The sequence below is a fragment of the Solea solea genome, chromosome 20 (genome assembly GCF_958295425.1).
Source record: "Solea solea chromosome 20, fSolSol10.1, whole genome shotgun sequence".
Lineage (NCBI taxonomy): Eukaryota > Metazoa > Chordata > Actinopteri > Pleuronectiformes > Soleidae > Solea > Solea solea.
Genome location: NC_081153.1, coordinates 3,894,658 through 3,914,058, shown reverse-complemented (window position 1 = coordinate 3,914,058; position 19,401 = coordinate 3,894,658).

The window sequence follows — 19,401 nt, the reverse complement described above, 5'->3', positions numbered from 1 at the left end:
ATTAATGGTGTGCAAATGAGGAGCTGCCATTATTGGGCGCCCGTTTCGATACGGGGACGGACGCGGCGTCGAAGATCCCCGGGAATGCTGACACTCCGACGCTGCCGCTCGACACACACAGGAAATCAATTTGGTTAATTGACAAATATGCAAACATGTAAATTGAAGTCATGCATTGGCCCGGCTGTGGCAACTAACCATTGTCCCTGGAGCGTGAATGCAAATGCAGGAGCGGGAACACACACACACACACACACACACACACACTGCTCTTATCTCATCAGCCCTTTAATGTCATTGGTATTCAGTGGCCTGTCCTCTGACACAATGCGTGCCACTAATTACCAATTCCCTTGATAAGAGCATTACCCATAGAATACATGATGGAAAATGACGGGTCTGCGAGCTATTGAACATTCTGACTATACACCATTTTGAAAATTGGCTTTCAATCAACATAGCGAGCGCCGCGCATTTGCGCCACAGTTAGGGAACCTGCAGTGTCTTCTCACAATGGCCCTCTAACACAGCTGCCGCCCCGCCTACACCGATATACACCAATACCTGACAGTTAAAACATTTTCATTCTCCCGGCTGCGCTCTGAACTGTATCACCTTGCAAAAGACCATTAAGCTTTTCATCAATGAGTCCAAAACAAGGCAAAGTCTCTCCTCCGCTCACTGTGACTAAGATGAAGATGAAACGCTGGAAGAGTCGACATCACACAAAAGACTTGTTTTCTTTTCCTTCTTCCTCCTTTTTTTTTTTTTTTTTTAGTGAAAGTTAATTGAATTTGTATGTTAATGAGGGCTGTGCATAGCTAACGAGCTCAGTGTGCGACCCATTAACACATTGAGTGATTGTTATGCCCGGGGCAAGAATCACCTATAGGAGCTGAAAACATGGAGACAAAGGGGCAATCTGAATACATTATACATTCATTTACATGTTCAACTACATAGCATACATCACACTGATATTTGTACCTCCACACAGTCACCAAGACTGTACTGAAAAACAACCTCTGTGGACCAAACAGAGCGGGACCTGGTCATTGAGAAATGTGGGCAGTATTTTTGCTTCCTACTCATTGAGCGTTTTAGCTCAATGATGAGAAGTTCTCACCTTGTTGGCGATGAGGACTCGGTGTGATTCACCTCCCCTTCCATCACCATGACAATGTGTGAAGTGCAGCGAGATCTCTCCACTAACATTACGATGAAAGCAACACGTCTTTAAATAGCTGTTCCCTGAGAGGATGAGGAAAAATCCAATCAGTCTCCTGCCTTTCCACAATCACAGTGTTCATTGTGAAGAAGACGAAGAAGACAAATACAAGCATTCCGTAAATGTCCCTACTGTAGGACTAATTAAGGACCATCTCAGCTTATCTATTATCTTCTTTTCAGTAGAACTGGTTAAAACAGCCCCAGATGTTGACACATTTGATTTCTAAGAAGAAGAAGAGCACCACGCTTAAAAAAGGGTGAAATATCTCAATGACTGTGGATTGCAGTTCATAAAATGACACGAGTGGTCTCCAGAGAATGGAGGGGTTCCGACACCAAATACCATCACAACTAATGACATCCATTCATTTTCCAACTGCTTTATCTTCTTGAGGGTCGCGGGGTGGAGAGCTGGAGCCAATCCCGGCTGACATCGGGTGACAGGCAGGGTCAAGACCCCGGACAGGTCACCGGTCCATCACAAGGGCGACATGTAGAGACGGACAAGTCAAATTAGAGTGTCCAATTAACCTAATCCCTAATCTGCACGTCGATGAGGAAGCTGGAAGAAGCCGGAGAGAATTGTCATGCAGTGACCGTCTTACACATCAAAGTCAGGTGGTATTTATATTTCACGACAATGTGCAAATGCTAATGTGCTAAAAACCATAACGCATACCATAACGCCCAACTAACACCACATCTTACCAATGTCACCATCTGCCATATTGACAGAAAAAACACTGATATCTCAAAAACAGTGAGATTTACTGTATTTAAATTGAAAAAAATGTCTCGCTACATGCAGAAAGACTCTCTATTCACTGCCCTTTTTACTCTCCTGTGTGACGACTTGATTGGGTTTTGACTCCTGCTATTGGACTGTTATGTAAGGCCAACACAGTATTGGATTGCAAAGTGAATATGAGCCTTTTCATGGATGCTACACAGCAGATAATCAGGCCTCATCTCTGAATAAGTCTAGACATCTTTGCTCTCTTGGGGACTTATTCATATAGTGGAGACATAGACGAGCTAATCACCACGGGCTTTTCATATTGCTCACACATAAAGTACATCAAAAGAAATGGAGTACATGGAAAAGTATCATTCACTCCTCTCCCTCACACACACACACACACACACACTCTATCGCTGCCTCAGCTGTTATATAAATTTCACTGTGCATCCACCGGCTCTGCCCACCTCTCTTACAGCTCCGGCTTAATGGCCGAGTGTGTATGTATTGACACAAACCCTCAAAGCCACACAGCAGTGTGAGGTCAGCGCAGTCCAGCTGGGGGTCAGCTTAATGATAAGGTTAATGAGGGTGGTCTGGACTCAGGCATGCCTCCGGAGGAGAGGAGAGACTAGCAAACAAGATAGGTACAAAGGAATATATAGCTAAGATATAGCCCACTATTCCCCACTGGTCAAATAATACTGGGCTTAAACAGGTGTGTAATCAGCATTCGGTGAAATTACTCTGCAGTGTACTGTATATCTTTAACTCCATTCGGCATTAGACCTCAGACAACACCATCATTTCCTCTTTTTCTGCTTTATTTTTTTACAGCCATGAAAACTTTAGTGTCCTTTCCGGTGCAACACTAAAGACCCTGGTTCACTTCAGAACTGAACGTCCAGCCCATCGGTAGGTGGAGTATAGTATAGTATACATACAAATATCGATGTAATCATTCAAAAATATTGTGCTTTATTGTTTGAAAATACACTGTTTGTGGGCGGGCCTGAGGAGGCTACCTGCTGATTGGCTGGAGTTTTGGAGTGACAGCTCAACGGACCGTCTGGAACAAACGTTAGATATTTACAATTATTTTGTCAGGTGTTGACGGGAAAGACTTGGGGAACGAGTTCCAGACGGACAGCGACTCCAAGCCTGTGACGACTTCATGTCCATTGCTGACAGCTGTCACTCCAAAACTCCAGCCAATCAGGAGGCAGCTTCCTTTTGAATGTCCGATTATTCTTTGAGGGCTGAGTTGTATATACACATGTTGGCTAGTGGACTCCCTCGTATAACCTCATGTAAGTTTCCACGGTTTCTTGTGACCAAAGCAAAAAGTGCGCCATCAACTGTACCGGTAAGCGAGAGCATATGGAGTCGGTGTGTATGATTCACGCTCGAGCTCGTCCACGCAGGGACCACCGTGGACCACCGTGGACCACCGCGGAAATGAGCGGATGACTAAACTGAAGTCATGCGGCCGCTTTACAAAAGTCTGCAGACACACAGATGTGCAAAGTATGTTTGGTCAAAGCTTGACTTTTACAAACGGGGGCGACGCAGGCCAGCAGAGAAAGAGGAAAAAGGAAGGAGCAGAGGATGGAGAAGGAGAAACACAGGAAGGAAATAAGAGAAAATCAGATGGGGAGGGAGACAAAGAAGGCAAGAGAAATAAACAGGAAAAAGAAAAGACAGGAAGAAACGCAAGAAAGGTAAAAAACAGAAGCTGGATGAGGAAGACAAAGTGGAAAAGAAATGAAATGGGAATAAGGAGGACAATGAAGGAAGAAAGGAGAGGAAAAGACAGAAACATGCTCGAGTCAACAAACTCCTGCACTTCATTTTACTGGATGGACAATGGAAGGAACTTAATGAGCATGTGCCACTTAATCATCAGCACAGCTGCTGGTAAAGAAGGCGCTCATGTTTCCAGCACGTCGCTGGCAGTCACACACTCCAGCTGACTGACACGCACACGAGTGCACACGCACACAAGAGCACACGCACACGCACACGCAGCTGCCCGAGCTGTGCACATGCACACAGAACACATGCCCCTGCCCAGATAACACTGTAGGCGTAAATCCTCCGCTGACAGACATGATGTAGGTGTCCGGGCAGAGATTAGCCTATTTCCTTCTTGAGTCTGGGAAAAAAATACTGAATCAGCTTTAAAATACTGCTGATGCTCATCTCTAATAGTCTAATCTGTGTGTGTGTGTGTGTGTGTGTGTACCTACTTTTAAGATTAAACCCCAGGTGTCAGGAGTTATGGACGTGTGCTGTGCCTCAGCTTTTTAGTGAACAAAGCTTATGCTATGGATTAGACCAATGGGAGGCTGTGTGCTTTAACTCAGGTATTAAGCTGACGCTCTTATCTGCTGTGAATTAAATACTGGGCAAATAAGCAAAACCAACCAACCTTTGTGTTCCGTGCAAAGATGAGACTACAGTTGACTAATAGTATTGTGAGCAGAGGATGAAGTCACACTTCCTCTCTGCGTGTTGTGATCTGTGTTTCCTTGTTTTCTGGTACTTCGACGCAGGCATGTGTGCATGTGTGTTAGATCTGTGATTCCGTGTGCTCTTCTGCTGCTGCTGCTGCTGCTGCTGCTGCTGCTGCTGCTGGAGCACATCTGCTTCAAGGTTCAGACGACGTGTTGTTTGTTCAGAGATTGTTTTTTAGCTGCCTGGGTTGAGTGGTTATTGGAGTTACTGTTGTCTTACATAGTTTTTATCCAAGTCTGGTCATTCTCCTTTGACCTCCTGAGAGCTGCTTCTGCTGCTGCTTCTGCTGCTGCTGCTGCTGCTGCTGCTGCTTCTCTGTAAACACTGTGTGTGAAAATCCCAGTAGATCAGCACTTTGTGAAGTACAGGCATAAACATCTCAGCAACATCCAAAGTCACTGAAATCAACCTCCACGTTACATGAATCATCAGGTCAGCTTGACCACATCTATATTTACTTCACATAACTTGTACTTCATAGAGTGAGTGTAGCGTATATCCGATCTGCGTAAGAGTTAATTAAAGGTGTTCAGGTCACTCTAATAAATGGCTGACAAACTCGGTGACGGTGGCTTTCCTTCCTCGTCTGAAAGCAACATGACTCAGACTCGAACTTCCTCTCTGACTGAACTCTGAATAACACGCGTGTACAGCGTCTCAATGCTTTCTCCCAGTTCTGCTGTGTTGGGTGTTTTCCCTTTTGCGCACGCATGAACATCGATAACATCAACATATTTCCCGAATAGTAAATTTGAAATAATCTTTTATTATCTTATTGTAAACACACTTTGTCCCTCAGATAGAAACAACGACTCCCTTATCTGGACGTTACCGCCAGTGAGGTCAATCATTTCCCAGCAGTTTGAAATGGGAAAGCACCCGTACAGATAAAGAAAACTATGACAATGTCCCTGACAGTGAATCATCCAGTCATTCCTGCAGTATCACTTCTTTGTTTTTGTCCATATATTATATCTGAAACTTGGACTGTGGTACATTTCAACACAGCAATCCAGCTTTTCCCCCCTCTTAATACTAATTGGGTCTATAATTGGCCTTTAAGGGCCCTCGACAATCACAGGTCAAATCAGGGTGACATATTTGTTGTTGATTGGCCCAGAGGGGGGACTGCATTACATATGGATGGTGACATGTTTGCCACCATCATACACCGTATATTATGACTCGTATACCTCGAGGAATTATGAAGCTTATTTGCATGTTGGAATCACGCTCTCATAGTTTAGCATGAGAGAAGTCAAAATCTCAACATACTCTGAACCGTCCGTCCACACTGCCCCAGTTCTGGTGTCTAACATTTAGCAAAGTATGAAAGATTAAAGATGACATATTCATCATGTGACACAATGGCATCATGTGACACAATGGCATCATGTGACACAATGGCATCATCCTTGGTGACAACGCTTCAATTTTGATAGTGATTTTAAAGAAAAGTTTAAAACTTTAAAACTTTAAAGTTAAATCATAACGTGGAAACAGTATGCAATAGGGAGGTCATGTAAGTGTAATACCGTCTTACGTACTTGGGGAGTATGTGAGTACGTACTCACCAGGTATGGGAGTACATAAGACATTCTAAATAACTAATTTCTTACCTCAATTCATCTTAAAATTGCATTCTGGGACACAAAAAGTTTTATTTCAACTGTTTAATTACAGTTTTGAGTTTTCTCTGCCAACAGGTTCAGGCAAAATGCATTCTGGGATTGCTGTTTTTGTACACGAGTACAGTACAGGGAAGTAGGCACATCATGTGTAACACAGGAAGTTGTTCTCTGTGTACACCTGTGGTACTTCCTGTGTAATAACCATGAATCTACCTGGTTAATTCTGTTAAATTTTTACTGTACTATTATAAAGTAATAAAGAAGCTAGTACCTGAGTACTGCCTTCACACTACTTCCCTACAATACTTAATGTCTCAGAAAAATCTTTAACATTTATGATGCGAGACAAAATCTCCTCCAGCACATGGCAAATATTCTCCGTGGGGTTAAATTAAGGGTCTGGACTCTGTGATGGCTAAGTGTCCTGTTCCCTGAATCATTCTTTCACAATTTGAGCCCGATGAATCCTAACCATGTCATCACAGTGTCAGCTGACGTCATCTGCTGAAACTAGAGCCAAACTGCTGGAGCAACCTCAGATGCTCACACTGCCCCCACAGCATTGTACGGCAGGTACAAAATCAAATATTAGAGAATGTGATTTTTTGTTTTTCAACATAGATCCTAGAACCAGTGTCAAAGCTTCAAGCCTCTGAAAGAACATGATGTGTGACTGACACTGACAGCTGCTGTTATGTCAACCGCCTGAGTGACAACTGACTAGTAAACCTTATATTGTTTGGCCCACAAACACCGACACAGAGTATTTCTCCCACTGTCTGTCCCTTTACAACATTCAGCGTTACGAGCAGCCATTAAGCTGTTAAATTCTTCTCTCTTTTTTTTGTCTCACTTGGACGGTGGCAGCTCGTAAGACGGCCTGCCAACATGAGCTCTATTTGCCCAAATCACAGAAAAGTGTTGTTTTAACACCTGTTGAAATGTTGTCAGTTTTAGTGTTTGTTTGACACACTGTAGAAAGTGGTGGTGTGTGGGGTTAATGCCCCTCACGCACATGTGAAACGTTTCTGGAAAGAACAGCATGAATTCTGACTTTCTCTTTAATCTCAGATTTCTGACTTTCTCTAATCACAGAATCCTGACTTTTACTTTATTCTCAGAAGTCTGACTTTCTTTAATCTCAGAATCCTGACTTTTTCTAAGAATTCTGACCTTTTCTCAGAATTCTGACTTTATTTAATCTCAGAATTCTGACTTTTACTTTAATCTCAGAATTCTGATTTTTTCTTTATTCTCAGAAATCTGACTTTCTTTAATCTCAGAATTCTGACTTTTTCTATGAATTCTGACTTTCTTTACTCTCATAATACACATTTTCTTTAATCTCAGAATTCTGACTTTTTCTTTATTCTCAGAAATCTGATTTTCTTTAATCTCAGAATCCTGACTTTTTCTTTATTCTCAGAAATCTGACTTTCTTTAATCTCAAAATCCTGACTTTTTCTATGAATTCTGACTTTTTCTCAGAATTCTGACTTTATTTACTCTCATAATACTAATTTTCTTTAATCTCAGAATTCTGACTTTCATTAATCTCAGAAATCTGACTTTCTTTAATCTCAGAATCCTGACTTTTTCTATGAATTCTGACTTTTTCTCAAAATTCTGACTTTCTTTACACTCATAATACTAATTTTCTTTAATCTCAGAATTCTGACTTTCATTAATCTCAGAATTCTGACTTTTACTTTAAACTCAGAATTCTGACTTTCTCTTTAATATCAGAATTCTGATTTACTTTATTCTCAGAATTCTGACTTTCTTTAATCTCAGAATTCTGATTTTTTTCTTTAATCTCAGAATTCTGACTTTTTCTTTATTCTCAGAATTCTGACTTTCTTTAATATCAGAATTCTGACTTTTTCTATGAATTCCGACTTTTTCTCAGAATTCTGACTTTCTTTACTCTCATAATACTAATTTTCTTTAATCTCAGAATTCTGACTTTCTTTAATCTCAGAATTCTGACTTTCATTAATCTCAGAATTCTGACTTTTACTTTAATTTCAGAATTCTGACTTTCTCTTTAATATCAGAATTCTGATTTACTTTATTCTCAGAATTCTGACTTTCTTTAATCTCAGAATTCAGATTTTTTTCTTTAATCTCAGAATTCTGACTTTTTCTTTAATCTCAGAATTCTGACTTTCTTTAATCTCAGAATTCTGATTTTTTCTTTAATTTCAGAATTCTGACTTTCTTTAATCTCAGAATTCTAACTTTCTGACTTTTTTTCCCCAGAATTCTGGCTTTTCTTTAATCCCATAATTTAGATTTTTTTCTTTAATCTCAGAATTCTGACTTTTTCTTTAATCTCAGAATTCTGACTTTCTTTAATTTCAGAATTCTGACTTTAATCTCAGAATTCTGGCTTTTCTTTAATCTCAGAATTCTGACTTCTTTTAATCTCAGAATTCTGACTTCTTTTACATGTGGCCCTAATAGTCTTCCGTACAATGCAAGTATAAGAAGTCAAACACATTCATTCTTCCCACCATGTGTTACTTATATTTCATACACGCTAATTTGCCAAGAAAATAGAAGAAATTGCGTCGTTTTGTTTTGACATAATTGTGATAATTGTTCAGCACTAATCTACAATATGGTTAATGTCCACCCACACAGACATTGCACTGTTCAATTTACATGACTGACACTGTCACTCTGCTCCACACACTCACATCACCTTGACAACAATCATGCAGAGTTTTTCTCTTTCCTTTGGTAATTACATTTCTGTCCAGATAAGTGTAAAATCGACATGAATGATGTACGGGTATCTCGTTTAAAATTAACCACAAGTCCAATTCACGAAGTTGATTAAACTTTAATTCAACTTTTACAAGTTTTCATTTCCCTTCAAGATGTTTTTACTTTGTAATCTGCTGTAGTTTTTAAATATACACCAGCTGGAAAGAGCTTGTCAGGAAAGGGAAGTGAACAAGGACCAGAGGACTCTCACTAAGCACTTGTGAATGTGTGCCGCTCACTGGCCATAAAATGATCCATTGTGTGCATGCACTCCATGCCCAAGTGGCTCCAGTTATATGAATTTACTTAAATAAAACTTTGATCAGACCATTTGCAATGTTGCCGAGTGTGTACAAGCCTGACTGACGAGCTTTAATGTGCAGTCACTCTGAATTACACACACCAGTGGTTTGCTGGCTCCACAGCTGCAGTCCAAGTGTAGTGAGGGGAGATAATTGAGTGTGAGTACACACACCAATATACGGTGACACTTCATATGAGCAAACATAAAGCCTGATCAAACACGTGAATACGGCGATACAGAACGCAGAATCTGCCATCGTCTGCGCGTGTGCGTTAAAGCTCTGTGTACCGTGACGTTTTGTGCTTTGTAAGTGTTAATGGGTCTGACTGATCAAATATCCTCTGATGGCTGCAAGGGAGATGAGGGTGACGTGAAGTCAATTGACCCTCATAGATTGTTGCCTATACAGGCAGGAATTACATACAAATGTGTTGTTTTTTTTTTTTTATACTAAACCAAGAGCAGACCTAGAATCAGGATTTTAAACATACACTTTCTGCAACTGAGGTCTGCTCGGGTCAGAGTGACGTACGTCTCTTATCCGACACACTTCTACTGCGATTGACTGCACATGCTCCATGTAGCACTGTAACACTTTCCAGTCCACTTAATGGTACTTGCACTTGTTTTGATCAACAACTAACATGTAACTGTGGAAACTTGTTATTATATGAGGAATTACACTATATGAGGAAGTCCACTGGCACATATATGTAAAACAGAATCCAGACTTGTTTCTTTAATCTCAAAATCCTGACTTTCTTTAATCTCAGAATTCTGACTTTCTTTAATTTCAGAATCCTGACTTTTTCTTTCATCTCAGAATCTTGACTTTCTTTAATCTCAGAATCCTGACTTTTTCTTTAATCTCAGAATCCTGACTTTTTCTTCAATTTCAGAATCCTGATTTATTTTTAATCTCAGAATTCAGATTTTTTCTCTAATCTCAAAATCCTAACCTTCTTTAATCTTGAATTCTGACTTTCTTTAATCTGTGAATTCTGACTTTCTTTATTTCAGAATCCTGACTTTTTCTTTAATCTCAGAATCCAGACTTTTTTCTTTAATCTCAAAATCCTGATTTTCTTTAATCTCAGAATTCTGACTCTCTTTAATCTCAGAATTCTGACTTTCTCTAATCTCAGAATCCTGACTTTCTTTAATCTCAGAATCCTGACTTTTTCTTTAATCTCAAAATCCTAACCTTCTTTAATCTTGAATTCTGACTTTCTCTAATCTCAGAATGCTGACTTTCTTTAATCTCAGAATCCTGACTTTTTCTTTAATCTCAAAATCCTAACTTTCTTTAATCTCAGAATTCTGACTTTTTCTTTAATTTCAGAAGCCTGATTTTTTTTTATCTCAGAATGCTGAGAAAAAAAGTCAGAAGTAAGAATGCTGACTTTTTCTCTCAGAATTCTGACTTTAATCTCAGAATTCCTGCTGTTTATTTATTTATGTGGCCCTAATACTCTTCCGTACAATTGCAAGTATAAGAAGTTAAACACATTAATTCTTCCCACCATGTGCTCATCTGCTAAGCAAATAGAAGAAAGTGCATAGTTTTGTTTTGACATAATTGTGATAATTGTTCAGCCCTGATCTACAATACGGTTAATGTCCACCCATACTGATGTTACACTGTTCAATTTACATGACTGACAACACAAACCAGTCTGCTCCACACACACACACACAGTACACTTCTCTGTCCTCCTGCAAAATGGAATAGGAAGCTGACAAATCCGAATATCAGCGGTTCAAAGTGAAGGTGAGCGGTGTCCCGCTACACTGACACTTCCATGTTTTGTCACGTTAGCACACATTCAAGGCAAAGGTTACACTATGTACAGTCACAGCAGAGCTCAAAGACGCTGCTTACTGGTCGGCTGTGGAACTGCAGGCTTCACAGATATTGCATCATTTATTTTTAATGGTGATGTCATTCAGATCAGAGGACTCACCTATTGCTCTTGAAAATTGATTTCACATTTGGAAACTGTGCGTGTGATCTTTGAATTTTACACCATTTGGGTTTGAAATGTGTGACCTTTTGATCACGAGGCTGTGGCAAGAATCCCAGCAAGAAAAGAAGGACAAAAGGGAGAATTTGTACATCCTTCCTGGTTTGGAACAGCGTGTTTTTGTCCACTTGTGTCAGTGACAGGATGTGACAACATAAACCTGCTGTGTGAAACCGATCCTGCTGCCGAGCAGTAGGAACTAGATGAGTGAGACGGATAAATATTTATGGCTTCGTGACTTGGCCTGTCCTGGTCGGCGGCCACGAGCGTGGGTGTGAGAGAGTAATCTGTGAGGAAATGGAAGTTACCAGTCACAAAAAATAAGATTTATAAGGAGAACAATCTGGATCATTTACATCCTCTGGGATTATTTCCCACTCTGTCCTCTCCCTGATATCAACATTAGCAGTTCACTCGTCTGAGAGCAGGTAATTCAGTCTGACCCGGGCGGCCAGAGGACTTGGAGTGGCTTCAAAAACCTTGAGAGGGACAAAGACAGAAATACAACAACACAGCAGAACAAGCTAAACACGGGGAGGGAGATAGATGAGGAGAGAAGGAGAGAGGGAAGGAGGTGATGAATGGTGTTGTTTTTCTTTGTAAGGAGGATAACGGTATCCTCCTCTGGGAGCAGCGGAGCCGGAGAGCGCTGGTGAGCACCAGTCATGTGTCTCGGAGACAGCCAATGGAAATGTGCGGATTTGGTTCATATGTGAGTTTACTGGGTCAGAGTCAGAGCAGCGGAGGAGGCAACAGCCAATTGGAATGTGAAGCAGCGTCTGGAGGATTAGCCAATGAGGTTGGAGTCTGGTGTCTGGTACCGGTTGATGTCTGACAGTTAGACAGACTGTATCTAATTACCACAGCCTAGGCTCAGCATGGGTCTGTGCGTGTGTGTGTGTGTGTGTGTGTGTGTGTGTAGCTGGGGAGAGCAGGGAGTAAAAATTAGAATTAGAAAAGAGGAAGGTGGTTTGGAGGTTTTGGCAAAAGTTGAAAACAAGGCATCAGATCTGGAGAGCTGCCATGTGAAACAGTGCCAAAAGACAGTGTAAATGTAAATATATACAAGCCCTGGATCCAGATTTAACTTGATTAAATTAGCCATATGAGGCAGGGATACACACATACCATTGCTCTACATGCCTATTATTGAATGAACTCATTTCTGGTTTTGGTGTGGAAATGAACCTGTGTGTGTGTGTGTGTGTGTGTGATAAAATGTGTATTTCAGTGCATTTGTCCATTTCCTGTGTGGGTGAAAAGGCCACGAGAAGAGGTTTCAGTTTCCTAAAATGTAATGTTCTGTTATTGTCTCTCACCAGTTACAGACAGACAGACATGTTATTAATGACGAGATACTGAGATACTGACACACACACACACACACACACACACAGTTGATATACATATGTCCATACATACACATGTGCTCAACCTCAGCCAGGAGTGTGTGGGTGGGTGTGGGGTAGACAAGGGCAGCTGGTTAGTGGGCTTTTCCTGTTTTGTCTGCTTCTCTCTCTCTCTCACACACACACACACACACACACACACACACACACACACACACACAATGGCCTGGTTTCCCCCTCCTGCTCACTTGCATGTTTTGATATGAGGCTCCTTAGTTGTGACATGAAGGAATACTTTGACATTTTGGGGAAAGCACTCAGGGCCCAGTTTATCTCGCACAAAGACAAAAAACAGCAAGTACAGTGAGTCTGGCTCAGTCCAGTTAACACAGATCTCAACATGTGACAGGTTGTTTGGTCTCAAATGTACAAGAAAAAGCAAAGTATAAAACACTTAGTGCTCCAGAAAAAGATTTCAGTTTCAAAAGTTAAAAAAATAATAAAAATGTAGCAGTAAGGCTAAATATATCTGGATGTTAGTGGAAACCTAATGTGAAATGATATCATCTACTTTTAAACCACAAAAAAACTGAATTTACCTTCAGTTCTTTTACATGCAGTTCATAATAAGAACAAAAACAGCCAGCTTTTCTCTATCACTTTGAAGTGATTCACACAACGTAGTCAAACACAAGCTTGTAAAGTGTGTTTTTTTGTGATGAGCTCAGGTAACACTTACCTACACTCACATGTCCCAGTTTTCACCACATTCAAAACAACATTTGTAGTAAAAAAAAAAAAACACATTCAACCCTAATTTGTCTATTTGTGTCATTCAAAAAAAAAAAAAAAAAAAAAAAATCTACGTCAGGTTGTTGCAAAACCTGTGAGTTTACGCGTCGGTGTGAAAGAGCTCCAGGATGTTTACTCATTACTTTGTAAAAATGCTGACTTCTCCTCATGCTGCACTCGTACATCTGTAGTGATATTTAGGTGAAATTTCACTGGAGATTAACCAATGTTTTTTGGATTGTTGAGTCTTTTTAACTGATCTACCGTTCAGCATTGTTTTTTTGCTTGGATTCATGTGTCTGACGTTTCAGAGACGTCAGTCTGTCAACGTCATATTTTAGTATGGGCTCAGCTCGCTTGGATCCTCGCCAGAGCTGGTACTGGAAACAGTACCAGGTACCAGGTACCATCGTAGATGCAAGCTGGATCTTCTAGGGTGTTTCCATGAACCTGTGATGTCACGCATAGTACCCACTCAGCTCGCTTGGAACCAGAGCAGGTACTTAAAAGAAGTACCTGGTACTATGCTAGTGGAAACACGTGCCGTGCTGTGTCATGTTGAGCCGAGCCAGTGGAAACACGCCATTAAGGGTCTTAGTTTGGGTGTTTTAAAATCTAGCAGCTCGACACAAACCAGCAGCTTCTTGTAGCATCATATTTAAGAGACATAATGTTGTTCTTTTCTAATTCCCCAGCAAAGAAGGTGGAGTAAGTGCATTTCCCACACGGTCTTGTTATACTGACGTCTTCACACAGTCCTGACAGTCACTGGTGTGACTATATAGACGTAATAAGTGGAATAATGAAATAAAGGGAAACCATCATGATCGTGCTCATTGGAGCATGTGTTGGTTAGTCTCCCTGTGTGTGTGTGTGTGTGTGTGTTGTGACTTTGATTACCGACAGTGTTCAGAAGTGCCTTGTTGTAGCGTGACAGTCCTCAGTTTGTTGTGGTGAAGTGTAATTAAAACAAGTTTGCGGTCGGTGGCCAGCGTTGGCTTCTCCTCCTCCCTCTCTCTCTCTCTCTCTCAAACTTCTCTTTTCCTGAATAGACATTTGGACTGTTCCACTGAGCACCAAAAGCCCCGATGGAGGATAAGTATTAGAGAAATTAAATAATAATTGTGTGTTATCCAGTCAGTAGAGAGCATCGGTGCTGGTAGTGCTCCAACTCGGCAAAGGGCTGTTGTTGTTATTCTTTGATCAGACCAGCAGGAATAACAATATATAATTCATGACACACAGTCTAGTCTGGGAACACAAGGCACTGCAGTTTAATTATTGATCAAACAGAACAGATTTAATATCAATCACGGAAGCACAGGCAGAAGTGAGCAAAGTAGGAGGAATGGAAGAATCTCTCAGGCACTGCTGTCTAAGCCTCTAATGAAAAGAAGACAAGGAATACAGCGCAGTTAATGCTACGCCGGAACTCCGAGGCTTAGAGTGGACACTGATTCACTGAGACTAGAATTCACAGGAAGGCTGATACTGATCGTTCAGGAACTGAAGCTGTCCATACTCGCTACTTCTGTTCTTTTCTTTTTTGTTTTTTACAAATCACTCTGTGGTATTCAAGGTTGTCCATGAAAAACTGCAGACGCAGGAGACAAACAGCTGAAAACAAGCACACTATGACTCCAGTTACCACTGCGACTGATACTTTTACTACTTCTTACCACCTCTACAAAGATAGATACTACTACCACTACAGATACTACTATATCTTCTACTGCTAACAGTCGCTCTGCAAGTAGTACTAACACTGTAGTACGAACAATGCTATTATTACTGCACTTTTACAACTCTCCTTCTTTACTACGATGACAACGACTACTCTAACTCTAACTGTTGCTGCTATTATAACTACACTGCTGTTCTCACGACCTCTACCACTGGTGATTTTATAAAAGTGATTCTCAAAGTGTGTGTGTGGGGGTTTTGAAAAGGTTATCGTTCTTGACAAATATCTGCATTTTTTCATTTGTTTTCACAGATTAAAAACCGAGCTTAAAAACCTGATTTATTCTCTATTTTTGAAAAATGGACAAAAAAACTGCATCAATAAAACTGAACGTTTGCCTGTTTTGTGACTACTACAACTCTACTATCACTGCTACATCTACAGATACTATTGCTCCTGTACCTCCATGTGCTACATGTACTGAGTGCAACTGATAATACTCCTGCAACCATAGGGGTGCTCTGACAACAGCCTTGTACAAAGTACTTGAAAGTGATACTAAGTAGTAAGTACAAGTATCTTACCAGAAAATGACTAAGTTAAAGTCAGCTTTTAGAAGATTGCGATCGAGTAAAAGTCTTAAAGTACCTGACATTTACTGTAGTAACTTTCTGATATAAAATGTACTTAAGTATTAGAAGTAAAAGTAAAAGTAGCAATTACAATTTTGAATATGACATTTATTGTGGCTTCTTAGCAATAAAAGTATAATAGCTACAGGCAAACAACTTGAACAACAACAATGAACCTTCTCTGGAATCTGCGGTTTATCTGCGTGAGCTCGCTAACTCACCGGTCGGCCGCTCAGCTGAAACAGCCGACAGCCGAGTGAACAACAGAAACCCGGAGACCAGAGCCTCGGTGTCGTGTGTTTTAAGTCCACTTGGAGCCGAAATCTGCGGCTAACAGCTAAGCGGCTAACAGCTGGTGACGCTAAAAACAACTAGCGACAACAAACAGGCGTCACGTCACCAACTGCAACTTTTATTTTGTAGTAACGAAGATGGTTCAGGGAAATGTATCGGAGTAAAAGTAAAAGTTGTCCGAAATATAAATAACGTAAAGTAAAGTACAGATATGTGGAAGCACAATAACAAAGTATTTGTACTTTGTTACATTACAACACTGTCTATACTGCATCAGCTACTGCTGTCTCTATTCTCCACCACTACACAAACTACAGTCATGTTTATGTTTAAATCTAACTCATTCAAACAGATGAATTCTTCAGTATATGTACACAACTGCAGTATAAACTGTGACATGAGTAAGACAAGCAACAGCGAGACTAAAAAGGCTTTGGTTTGGTGGAGAAACTGTGCAGCTGAAGCTTAGTGATTGCACATGGGCCTGTGAGAGGCCTGCAGCTGTAGAAGCAATTCAACACACACACACACACACACACACACACACACACACACACACACACACACACACACACGCACGCACACACACACACACACAAAACCCTAACATATCTGCAGCTTCCTGTCGTTTACTGTCTATTGTTATATTTAGTCAAACGGCTCTTACAGACAACTTTCAACACTCATTTTCTCACACTTGGACTAGAACCGCACAGAGAATTGTCCTTCAGTGTGAACTTGTGCTCAGACTGAGAAAGACAGAGAGACAGAGAGAGAGAGAGAGAGAGAGACAGAGAGAGAGAGAGAGGGGGGGGGGGGGGGGGGGTGTGATTGGGACTTTCCCCAGGATCCCAGAAAAGGGAGGGAGAAAGGAAGCAGACAGTGGGAGCGACAGAGGACAGGAACAAATACAGGAGGAGGGAAAATGGATGGGTTGTCTTGTGTATGGGTTTGTTTCTGTTTCCCACAGTGGAAGTGACCCAGTTATTAATGCACAATGTTACTGCTTAAAAACAGACAATGAGCCATGGATCAGTGAGAGAGAGACAGACAGAGAGAGAGAGACAGACAGAGGAGCTGAAGAAGTTGTGTGGAGCGGCTGAAATGTGTCTCACTCTGCATCTGTCTTTCAGTCAAGGTTAATGGCGCGTCTCCTGGGTCTCGCTGCCGCTGCCAACGTTGTTCCCATTGATCCCACTCACAGCCACCAATGCTGCCTCCCATATGGCACTGCTGCTAATGCTGCTGCTGCTAATGCTGCTGCTGCTGCTAATGCTGCTGCTAATGCTGCTGAGGGTGTGTGCGCTCGTATGATAGGGATCAGTGGTCTTGATTGTGACTCAGTTTGTGGTAGTGTGTTGATGGGAGTGTGTGTGTGTGTGTGTGTGTGTGTGGTCCTCTCGGTGAGCCAGCTGCTGGCATTTAGGGTGGTGTGTGTGTGTGTGTGTGTGTGTGTAATAGTGAAAGAACCTCCCTGACATTATCAAACCTGCCCTGTCATCTCATACCAGTGATAAAAGAACAAGGCATCCTTTCACCCAGGTGTGTGTCCGTCTACATTAGGCCATGAAAAGTGGTGCACATCAGTGTGTGCCTTAAAATGTGTCTTTATATGCATTTGTGTGTGTGTGTGTGTGTGTTTGTGTGCACATAACTCCTGCGTCCAGGTGCGTGTCTGAGTGTGTGCAGACGTATGTCTGTCTCCTACATGTGCATGGAAGTACAAAGCTGTGTGTGTGACTTCAGAGGGTGGTCTCCACCTGGTGATTGGAGGCCTGGATTAAGCTGCAGCGGGGAGAGGAGGCTGCGTCCAAACCACCGAAAACAGTCGAGCTACCAGCAAAGAAAAAACAAAAGCGAAAGGGACAGCCCCTTATTCTGCACATGCATTCCGTCTTAATCATGTTTGACAAGTATAAATTATTATAAATTGACTGATTCACACAGGAATGTGTGGGTCAGCCCGTGGTTTGTGCGATGCTGTGCTCCAGGACGATGTCCATTCATTCTAATTAAAGAAGTGTTCGCCCACTGTTTGCTCTAAAATACTTTCTGGTTTGTCTCCGCCGCGCTCAACTCGTGACACACGCTCGCTCGCCTCGTTCCCTGGTGACCCGTGTCGTAGAGGACGATGACAAGAAAGAGTTGTCTTAGCTTTGAGAAAGCATGAACAACATATTTATGAGTCTCAAAGCACTTTCTGTGGCGGCAGAAACCTTCACTCACTCACTCAAGTTCCACTTATTATCAAAGAGGTTTTGATGCTTGCTTGTTGTGGAGCCTTGTGTCTTTTTAAGTGGGCTTATTTCTTTAAAACTACTGCTCAAAAAGGTCATGATTGAACCTTTTTATGCCGAAATTTTACTTTGTAAAAAAGGTCAATGTCTCTGGTTTTACCAGCGAGTTAAAGAGTGGATACAAATTTAGCTCAAAACAACAAAAAACAAGCATCAGTTTTCAGATTTCATATCAAAAAAAGACAGAAAAAGTAAATATGAAAAGCTACTAAACACTTAGGACAGGGTCTCTTTATCCAACAGGGAAAATGGCCAAGTATTCAGTATTTAAAACTTGGTGCTTTACTTTCAAACATAAAGGAATGGTTGTTTTTCTCACTAAAGAGATTTGTTTTATGTCAAGGCAGACGGAGGCGACAGCAACATTGCACGAGTAAAGTGAGACGGCTGCAAACAGGTTGTGGAGTAAGACTGAAAACACAATCGTGTGAAGAAAGTGAATTCTACTGCTGAAAGTTTGACAGTTTCATAAACACTCATTGACACACAAGTCAGGAGTGATTGTATCATTTCTGTGCATGAAGATAACAACAACAACAAAGTTACACACGGCAGCTTTAATGCAATTCCATCTAAACATGTCAAAACAACACAGCAGGGCGTGGCTTATCCACCTCCATGACCTGCATCAGCACAGGGAATTCTTTCAAACTGTTTCACTGAAGACGCAAACCAAAAATATCAGCGCTGGCCTTCACAAACACATCAGCTGGTCCATGAGAGGGGACTGCGAACCACATCTGAGGCTGCCAAAAATCACATTTCCCCTCGACGATATAGCTGGTTTACATTAACTCTCACACATGCATGGCGAGGACTCCAGTCCGCCCCCATTTCACATTTCATTACCAAGAAAGTCTCAAACTGTTAGGCCGGCCTCTCCCACACAGCAGACATTTCTAATGTTATGCATCATGACTTAAGACGGAAAAACAGCAGTAAAATGTGACGCTTAAGTGATGAAGAGATCTGAGAGCCACTGCATAATCACCCCATGGGATTAGGAGCGATGGAAACTGGATATTCCCGGGTCAAAGATGGCTGCTACATGGTGTGATCTACTGCGCAGAGCAGTGCGATACCTAACGGTCAGGGGATTACCACATGTCTCAGAGAACCGCCTCTCAAAACACGTA